A 10,156-nucleotide genomic window follows, 5' to 3' on the forward strand; every position below is an offset into this window, starting at 1 on the left:
GAGGGCGTCTCCTGAGGCTCAGGGTCCCCGAATTTAGGAGGAGGGCTCCGAGGCTTCGGTTGGCGTGCCTACCTCTCCGAGGGCCTGAGGCTCCGGACCCTCGAGCCGCGCTGGCGCCGGAATAAATATATTGAGGGCGTATCCGCACTGCTCTCAATGGGCAGAGCGACCAATCAGGCACGGGCTCGGGGCCCGGCTACTGATTGACGTGGGACACCTGGCCAATGATAGTCATGCTCTCCTGAGCTTGACCCCGCCCCCGACCCCGGACTTGTCCTCAGGTCTGGTTTTCCAATTAAGATTGCTGTGAATAATTCAATCATTCATTGCTTATCCCAATCATCAATTCCTTGTTTAGCGGCTATTATTTGCGAGTTACACCTATGCTATCTTTGTGTAACCAGTTTAAATATAAATGTTACAAAGAGTTCTGTAATCATTATGATAGTTCATGTATTTTGTGAGGATTTTGCTTTTTGAGTTTTTTTCGTTGTGAGAATCTGCTAGATTTGTGATTTAAATAAAATTGTTGAAGAATCGGATTAAATCTGTAGTTAACGTTTTGATTAAATTATAAGATTTGATTAAATGCATTTTAATTTGTTTTAATTAAATTATAAAATATGACTAAATTACTTTGTAATCAATATTTTGATTAAACCAGAGAAGAATCTGAGTAAATAAATTTGTGAACACTGTCAATTTTACCAAGTGCCTCTTACCACCTCCTTCTGGCCCAAACCAATATCATCACTTTGCTGCAATAACCTCCTGTTTTACCCAGTACCTCATCCACTCTTGGTCCCAAACTCCAGTCCAGCTTTAGGAAGTTACACACCTATCTTAAAAAAAATACCAATTTGGTGTTTGTCTTTCCTCCCACCTCCCTCAAAACCTTTAGATGGAAACTTTATTACATTTATGTTTTGATTAGTTGTGTAAGTATTTCAACCTTTCCAGCTGTGCTGTCCAATCCAAGGATAGTATTAGTTATGTAGGTAATTTTAAATTTTCTAGTAGCCACATTAAAAAAGTAAAAAGAAGTAGATGAAAATAGTTTTAATAAAATATTTTGTTTTACCCAATATATCCAAAATATAATTTCAATATATAATCAATATAAAAATTGAGATAGTTTGCATTTTTTTATGCTAAGTCTTAGAAATCCAGTATGTACTTTACACTTACATATTTAATTCACTTGTTTAATTTTAACTGGAAACACTGGATCTGTATTTAGACTTCATAAAATTTGCAGCAGAAAAAAATAAATCCACATACTTGAGTTTTTCCAAACATGCTTACAAGTTTTCCAATAACTGAATCAATGATCACTTTAAAATTTTAAGTTAATTAAAAATTTAAAAAAATTAAAATTCAGTTCCTTAGTTGCATTAGCCATATTTCAAGTGTTCAATAACCATGTGTGGTTAGTGGAAGCTGTACTAGACAGCATAGTACAGTATTTCTAGGAAATATTATTTAATACATTTTAAGGTTTATAAAGTAAGCATTAAAAAAAAAAAAAGTACACCTAGTGGTGTTATTCTTCTTCCCCAAACCCTGGCCTTAAAGGCCCCAGAAGTACTTTTGAATTGGTGTTTCAGTGGCAACTGAAGGTATCCTAACTGATAATACAGAACACTATGATTGGATAATACAGAGAACTAAATTTAGACTTGGATTTGGAGGAAGTGACATTTAGGTTGCAACTGGGAAGATGGGAAAAATGTGGCTAGGTAAATGTTATAGGAGAGTTGTGTACCAGACAGACGGACAGCATGCGGGGAGGAGCTTTGTGAACCTGAAAGAAAGCCATGTGGCTGGAACGTGAAAAATGACAGGGAGAGTAGCCTGTAAACAATGAGGCTGAAGACATAAGCAGTAGCCAGATCATGCCAAGATTTATCCATGGAAAGCAAAACTAGTGCCTTGACCCGCTTCCAATACGAGTAAGTGTAGACATCACAGTTAGGAAAAATAGAACTCTTTGCACTCTAAGGTAAACCAAAAAAATCCATGTCACACTATCTATGAGTCTCTGAAGTGAATGAAACCTTCAGCATTTCCTACGTATTACTGACTTCCTAACAAAAACAGCTCAATCGCTAACTTTTGCAAGGCTGAAGATATGCAAGAGTTTGGGGGGATATGGCCAACATATGAGAAAATTGCTCTTTTTCAGTCATGAACCAGCTAACTCTAACCTTATCACCTTGGGAGGAGGGAGGGGTGTTTGAAGAACCAGTCCTTCTAAAGCCTTAAACTCACTTGTAAACTTTTGCAAACATTTTTCTAAGGACTTTTATTCTAAAGATTTTGTCTCTGAGACTTGTTTTGATATAGGATATGTTTTGGAGTTTGGATTTTATCTCAAGTGCAATGTAACTGAACAGTCTGAAGTTATGTATAAGTATCAATAAATATATGTGTATGAAAGAGAGAGAGTTGGTTTTGTGGCTTCAAACTGTTGTTCTGGCTACATTGTGGAGAATGGATTGCAGAGTATGTGAGAGGATATGCGCAGAAGACCTAGGAAACATGTGTCCGAGTAACAGATGATAAATAGCTCGGAATAAGTTTAAGGTGGCAGAGGTGGAGAGATATACATAATGTATCCCCATTTCTCTCCACTTCCACTACCTGGAATAAATATATATAACCTTTTTTTTTTTTTTTTTTTTGGTTGTCACTGCTCTTTTTTTTTGTTTTGGTTTTGGTTTTTTTGGAGGGGAAGTAACTAGGTTTATTTATTTATTGTTTTATTTTATTAATATTGTTTTTAAGTGGAGGTACTGGGTATTGAACCCAGGACCTCTTCCATGCTAAGCAGATGCTCTACCACTGAGCTATACCATCCTCCTCCTCACACCCTTATAATCTTAATTACTAGGACTTGCTAATGAGTTGAATACAGGGGTCATCGAAAAAGTAGTATCAAGAAGGACTTCCAGGTTTCTGGCATGGACAACGGGGTGAATGAAGTGTCATCTTTCAAGATAGAAATGATGAGTGGAGGAGTCCTTTTGGGCAAGGGTAGTTCACTCGTGTTTCAAGTGTGTTGTTTGCCCTGTTTCTGACATCTCTGAGACAGGTATCAGACAGGCAGTTGGATATACAGCTCTGCAGCTCAGAAGACAGTTTTTGAGCTGGAGAAATAAGTCCAAAAGCTGCTAGCATACAGATGAAATGTAAAATGATGGGATGGGATGAGATAAACTAGAGAGAGACTGTAGAATGTCAAGAGAAGGGCCCAGGACCAAGCTCTGAGGAATTCTGGTATACAGTGGGCAGGTAGGGGAAGAGGTTCTGCCAGGAATCAGAGGACTAGAAGGAGAGAAAACCACATGGCAACAGTTGGGACTTAACCTGTAATTCGGTACAGACAGCTACCCTGAACTGTAGCAGACACTGGTGAAACTAGATGTTTTTAGGCTGTAGACCTAGTTTTGGAGTGAGTACAGAGATGTCACTTCAGCTGACAAGACTGTGCAATGTCTCTTCACAAACGCTGTGCTCCCTGCTGGGCCTGAGTGCTCCAGGTAAAGCAATGTGTGCACTTGCGGTGTGAGTGATGTTGAGTATGTGTTCCAAATAGATTTCTGAGATTGTTCAGTTTTCTGTTGTTGATACTGTGTTTGGTTGTAGGCTTGGTAAATGCATATATTTAGCCAGTCTGAAGAGTGGGCTATTTCATATGTGGACAAAATAGGCTAATTATTAAAATATTTGATCTTAATGAAGAATATTTGAGGTCTTAAATTAGGTGTCTTTTAAATAGAAGGACTCAAAAGGATATATTTAAAGTAGTTTGTACACATTATTAAGAAAGAATAGGAATTGTATTTGTTTGCTAAGGCTGCCACAATAAAGTACCATAGATTGGGTGACTGAAACAACAGAACATTAATTTTCTCATAATTCTAGAGGCGGAAAGTCCAAGATCAAGGAGTCAGCAGAGTTGGTTTCTTCTGGGGCTTCTCTCCTTGGCTCGGAGACGGCTGTCTTCTCCCTCTGTCTTCACCTGGTCTTCCTTCTGGGTGTGTCTGTGTCCTAATTTCTTCTTCTTATAAGGGCACCAGTCATATTGGATTAGGACTCACCCCAATGACCTCATTTTTAACTTATTATCCCTTTTTAGATCCTATCTCCAAATAAAGTCAAATTCTGAGGTGCTAGGGGTTAGTACTACAGTGTATGAATTTGGGAGAACAGAATTCAGCCCTTAAAAGAGCCTCTTATAGGGTAAGTCTTCCCAGATGAATTTTTAAATTGTGCTTTTCCCTGTCATTTACTAAAATAAGGCTTGTTTCTGAAGTAGCAGGACATATGATCATTAATAAAACATTTTAGGGTTATAATTTGTCATTACATTTGTCTGGGTAGTTGTTTTATAATCTAGGTCATGGTCTCCTCTAGGTTTCTTTTTTCTTTATCCCCCCCAGCCCTGGGTTCTTAAATAAATACTCATCTCTAAAACATGAGCTTATTTTCAGGAATTTAAAACTGTGTAAAATGCTCCCTTAGGTAAGAACCAGGAATGTAAAGTTTAACAGAACTAATTTGATTGTCAGTAAAAAAAAAAAAAACTATGATAGAAATCTTAGTTCTGGCAAATTAGAATAACCAGAAAATCCTCCTGCTATAAACACCCAGGTATGCTGAGTTAAAAACCAACAAGAACAGCACAGTAAATGTCCTTGTAAATGCATAACTGAGAGAGCTACTAATCTGAATAACAGAAACCAAAGCCTGCGCTAAGACTACCCAGATAGTGGTGGGTACAAGCGGGATTCTGTTTTCCATTATTTCAGGGCGGTGAGTTTTAATGCTCACGCAGAGACAGAATTAGAAGCCTTAAAGTGCTACTCCCTATGTAAAAGTGGGTAAGAAAAAAAAATCCCTAATGGAAAAAAATTCCACCAATACAGAAAAGAGTCTAGTCTCTGGGCATAAAACTTGCAGCTGGTGGTGGTAGTGGTGATAGAGACTGGATGGGAGAGGTGGGGAAAGTCTCCTTCAAGAAGCTGCCGTTGCAACCACCGGTCTGCATCTCAGGTTGATTGGGTGTTTGACATTTCCCACTTGGCCTGGGAATTCCAGGGGAAGAAATCAGCATAGGCGTTATCCCTAAGTGTGCATATATCCCTGGCATGCCTGGGCAAGTTACATAATATTTTTGACTGACTTATCCTTAATTCCCCTGGTGGGAATTAAATAATAGTAACTAGCTGGTGTTGAATGTTTACTTGTGTCAGCACTTTTCATGCTGAAACTCATTTAATCTTCAGAACAGCCCTGTGTCACGGGTACAGAAATCTGTCAGTGGTGTGAGGCCATGGAAGCTGGTCATAGCTGTCTCCTGGGACTGGTGTGAAAATAAGATGAGGTGCAAAGTGACAGGCCAATAGTCATATGACTCTACCTTGGAAACTGTAATCATCTGCTGTATCCCTCAGGGTTTTCTCACTTCAGGTAGGACACAGACTCTCAAACTCTTCCCTTCCTCTTTCTTGTTGTCACCAAAGGTAAGAAGCACAAGGTCACTTTATTTTTTAATTGAAGTATAGTCACATAATTACAATGTGTCAATTTCTGGTGCACAGCATAATGTTTCAGTCATACATATACATACATACATATGTTTTCATAATCTTTTTCATTATAGGTTACTACAAGATATTGATTATAGTTCCCAGTACTATATAGAAGAAACTTGTTGTTTATCTATTTTATACATAGCAGTTAATATTTGCAAATCTCGAGCTCCCAATTTATCACTTCCCACCTCCTTTCCCCACCCTGGGAACCATAAGTTTGTTTACTATGTCTGTAAGCCTGTTTCTGTTTTGTAGATAAGCTCATTAGTGTCTTCTTTTTTCTTTTTTTTTTTTTAGATTCCGCATATGAGTGATATCATATGACATTTTTCTTTCTCTTTCTGGCTTACTTCACTTAGAATGATGATCTCCAGGTCCATCCACGTTGCTGCAAATGGCATTATTTTCTTCTTTTTAATGGCTGAGTAGTATTCCATTGTATAAATATACTGCAGCTTCTTTACCCAGTCCTCCACCAATGGACATTTGAGTTGGTTCCATATCTTGGCTATTGTATATAGTGCTGCTATGAACACTGGGGTGCATGTATCTTTTTGAATTAGTGTTCCCTCTGGATATATGCCCAGGAGTGGGATTGCTGTATCATATTAAGGATTTTATTATTGATCCTTGGTGAAGGAAGGGAATGAAGGTAGAATTTGAGGTGGCTTTGAAAGATGGGTAGGATTTGATAGGCAGAGTGTGGGAAGAGTTTTGAGCAGAGAAGATAGTAAGCAAAATCTTTACAAAAAGTGTTTTGTGTGTGTGTGAGCAAAATCTTAATGGTAAGAATTATACACTCTAAAGGCTGGTGACAAGTGAATTCTTCCCAGCATTAAAATTGACCCATTCTTTGATATCCATCATGTGTCTGTTGATGAAAATTCAATTAACAGTCAAGTTAAGAAGGAAAAATGGAGTTTGATTTGAGCCAAACTGAGGGTTATAACCCAGGAGACAGACTCTCAGAAGCTCTGAGAACTGTTTCGCCTGTTAGAAGTCAAGGGCACAGTCATGTACATTTTTGAGACAAAGGATCATGCATCAAAATGATATACCGATATTTTACTTCAAGTTCACCAAAGATACATAGTCCAGAGATACATAGCACAAAGTGAGCAGTAAGTCACTATGACCGCCTACAGAGTTGAGAAGGAACTTTTGAGAAGTTACATTGCCTCAGAAGAAAGGGGGAAAATTGATCTTTAAGGTCAGGAAAGCACCCTCATCTCTGAGGTGGTCTGGTTAACATGTAATGCAGATGCACACTGCATGATAGGGAGGGAAGAAGCCTAAATGGGCAGAGAAAGAGAGAATATTATATTTAAGTTTTCTTGTCCTGCCTTAGAATATAAATTTGATTTCCTTGTGTCCCATCTCCTCCAGGAAGCCTTCCTTGTTAACATCATTCAAGGAGCTTCCTCCATCTTATTGTCTCCAAAAATAGCTTGGCATTCAACTATATTCAATTTGGAAAAAAAGTATACATCACAGTATATTTAAAATACGTATTTTGAATGTAGTCTTTACTCCCCTCTGACTCTGACTTTCCTCAAAGCCAGAATACTTTTTGAATACTCTCATCTCCCAGTGAAGGGACCCAAGAAGTTCTCAATACATAGATTTTGAACTTTTGAATTGCTTTATGAAAATCACAGTTGGAAGCACAGCAAAGGATATTGCTCCCAAAAGCAAAGGTACACATGGAATTTGCATGTTGCTGTTCTGTGTGGATGAAGCTTTCTGCTCGAGTGTTGAAATAAATATTTTGAAAAGATTCTCAAAACCTTGAAAAGTGAAGATTGTTCTTTACATTCATCCCTGATTTCATGAGAAGCATTTCAAATTCAAGAAGAGATGGATTCTCTTGACTGAATTATCTTAGGTTTTGGATATTAAAAGATCTTAGTTTATAAAATGAGTTTAGAGCTGTTTAAAAATACTTTTACCTGATTCTTTGTCCAGCTGTATGTGTGAGATAAACACATCACTGTATTTGGGGACTTGTTAGGGCAGAGAGAAATATTAATGTGCACTCCAGTGGGAATTCTTTTAGTTACCCTCAGGGCGACTTTCTGCTAAAGAAGTATGTTGTAACAATTTAAGAAATTGTTTTCCAACTAACCTACCTCTATGAGTGTGGGAAATCAACTCAGCTGTGTGGTTTATGATTGGTCAAGTAAGTGGTTTACACAGTGTAACCAAATTAAGCCTATTTATCAGTGCTTTTTGCCTCAGGGCATGCCAAGACCTGGTCATACTGACATATTTACCCCAGAGTGCAGGCGACTTGCCTGTGAAGCCTGTTTACAAATGCAATTAAAAAAAAAAAAAAACTTAAAAAGGTATTGGAATCAACATTTTAGCACTATTTTCATTTTAAAATAATTTCATTTTTGGTGTATTAAACGGAGAGCTTTTAAGTCTTGGAGAGATTTTCCATTCTTCTGTTTCAGAGACAGGACGGTCGCTTAGAGCAGCGCTTTTCAAGCTCTTTAGTGTAACGAGCATCACCTGGAGAGTTAGTTAAAACTCAGATTTCTGAACCCCATCCTACTTTCTGATTCAGTAGGTGTGGGTGGGATGGAGAATCTGCATTTCTAATGAGTTCCTAGTGATGCTGCTGCTCTTGGTCCAGGGACCACACTTTGAGAACCACTGCTGAGAAGCCCTGGGATTAGAGAATCCTGGAGTCAGAACTCTGAAGGAAAAGTTTTAATTTCTTGAGTACTTACATTGTGCCAGACACTGTGCAAGTCATTTTCCATCCATTATGTTTAATCAAGGCAATAACCTTACAAGTTGGGAACGAGTATTCCTATTTTGTAGATCAAGAAACTGAGGCTCAGAAAGTTAAGTTATCCAAGCTCACACAGCTAGTAAGTGGCGGAGTCAGAATTTGAACCTGGGTTTTTCTGTCTCAAGATGCATGCTACTTCTGTTAAAATATGCTTTCTTAAAATCTGAATTAAAGTGCTTCCAGTCCCAGTTCCTTCCTCCTGCAGGAATAATTTCTCTACATCCCTGAACCATGGTTCTTTGACTTCTGCTCAGATCATAGAGGGGCACTCACTACTTCATGAAGGTGGTCTTGTTAGGGACATCTAGAGAGATCTGGCTTGCTTGGGATCGAGTAGCCTCCCAGGGTGAGACTTTCAGTTTTAAAACCCAGAATGACTAATCACTCTAGGGTGGTTCAAACCATTTCAAATGCTTTATAATGAGCCCACCTTCTTCCCTATACTTTTCCATTTCTACTGTAGTTTTGTTTAATAGGATCTTGTACGTGATAGTACTGCAGATATTTGAAGACGACGATCATTCCACGAGTCACCAGACTGTCTTCATTCTTCTTGACCTTTCCTCACATAACATAGCATATATAGCACTTGCTATGTGTCAGGAAATCTAAATGCTTTATGTATATTAGCTAATTTAATTCTCACAAGAGTCTTATAAGATAGGTACCATTACTATTCCCATTTTACAGAAATGGGAAATGAGGCATAGTTAAGTACCCTGCTCAAGGTCACACAGCTTTTAAGAGGCTAAGCCAGGATTTTAACCTACAGAGCTAACCTCCAGAATCCTTGGTCTTGACCACTATACTTTATTGCCTTCCACTCAATCAGTAAGGCTTTATTAAGTATCTACTCTACACCGAGTAAAAAGATACAGGAGAGAGACATGGTCCTTGTCATCATGGAGTGTATGGTCCAGAGGGAGACACATGAACAATAAGTAATTAAAGAAAAAAATACAAATTAGGGTAAGTGCTATGAAGTAAATAGGTGCAAAGATAGAAAACACTGGTGAAGCCATTTCGGTCCATTCAGGAGACAGAAACCACACAGGAGGTTAAACAAGGAAGCTTAACATAAAGAATGATTGGCTGTGATAAACGAGCAGCTCTACGATGTAAATAAACCCTGGTACCCTAGCATTGAGGGAGCGACCCAAATAAGGACAAACGTGGGAGGGATTCAGCTCTCATTGGAGAAGGTGTGGGTATTAGTCAGCTTGGGCTGTCATAACAAAATGCCAAGATTGGAGGCTTCAATAACAGGAACGTATTTCTCACAGTTCTGGAGGTTGGGAAGTCCAAGATCAGTGTGTCTACTGATTAGGTCATCTGGCGAGGGCTTTCTTCCAGGCTTGCAGATTGCCACCTTCTGGCTGGGTCCTGAGGGAGAAGAAAGCAAGTTTTCTGATAAGGCCCTAATCCCACCATGAGGGACCCACCCCCATAACCTCATCGAACCCTAATTACCTCCCAAAGGCCCCATCCCCACATACTATCCCATTGGGAGTCGCGGCTTAATTTACACATTTGGGAGGAAGATACTTCAGTCCCCAGCAGTGTGGTGCTGCCGTGGGACAGCAGAGCAGCTGGCTGATCTGGGCAGGTCGGGCTGGTCTACAGTCACTGGACAGCAATTGCCCACCCTTTGGAATGCAGGATGGGGTGCAGGCCATCAGTGTGGGTGGTCTGGGGCCCTGGGTCCTGGCTTGGGCCAGAGGCTTTTACAGCCCATGAGCTGCATGGATTTTGAATT

The sequence above is a fragment of the Camelus dromedarius genome, chromosome 12 (assembly GCF_036321535.1).
Source record: "Camelus dromedarius isolate mCamDro1 chromosome 12, mCamDro1.pat, whole genome shotgun sequence".
In the NCBI taxonomy this organism is placed as follows: domain Eukaryota; kingdom Metazoa; phylum Chordata; class Mammalia; order Artiodactyla; family Camelidae; genus Camelus; species Camelus dromedarius.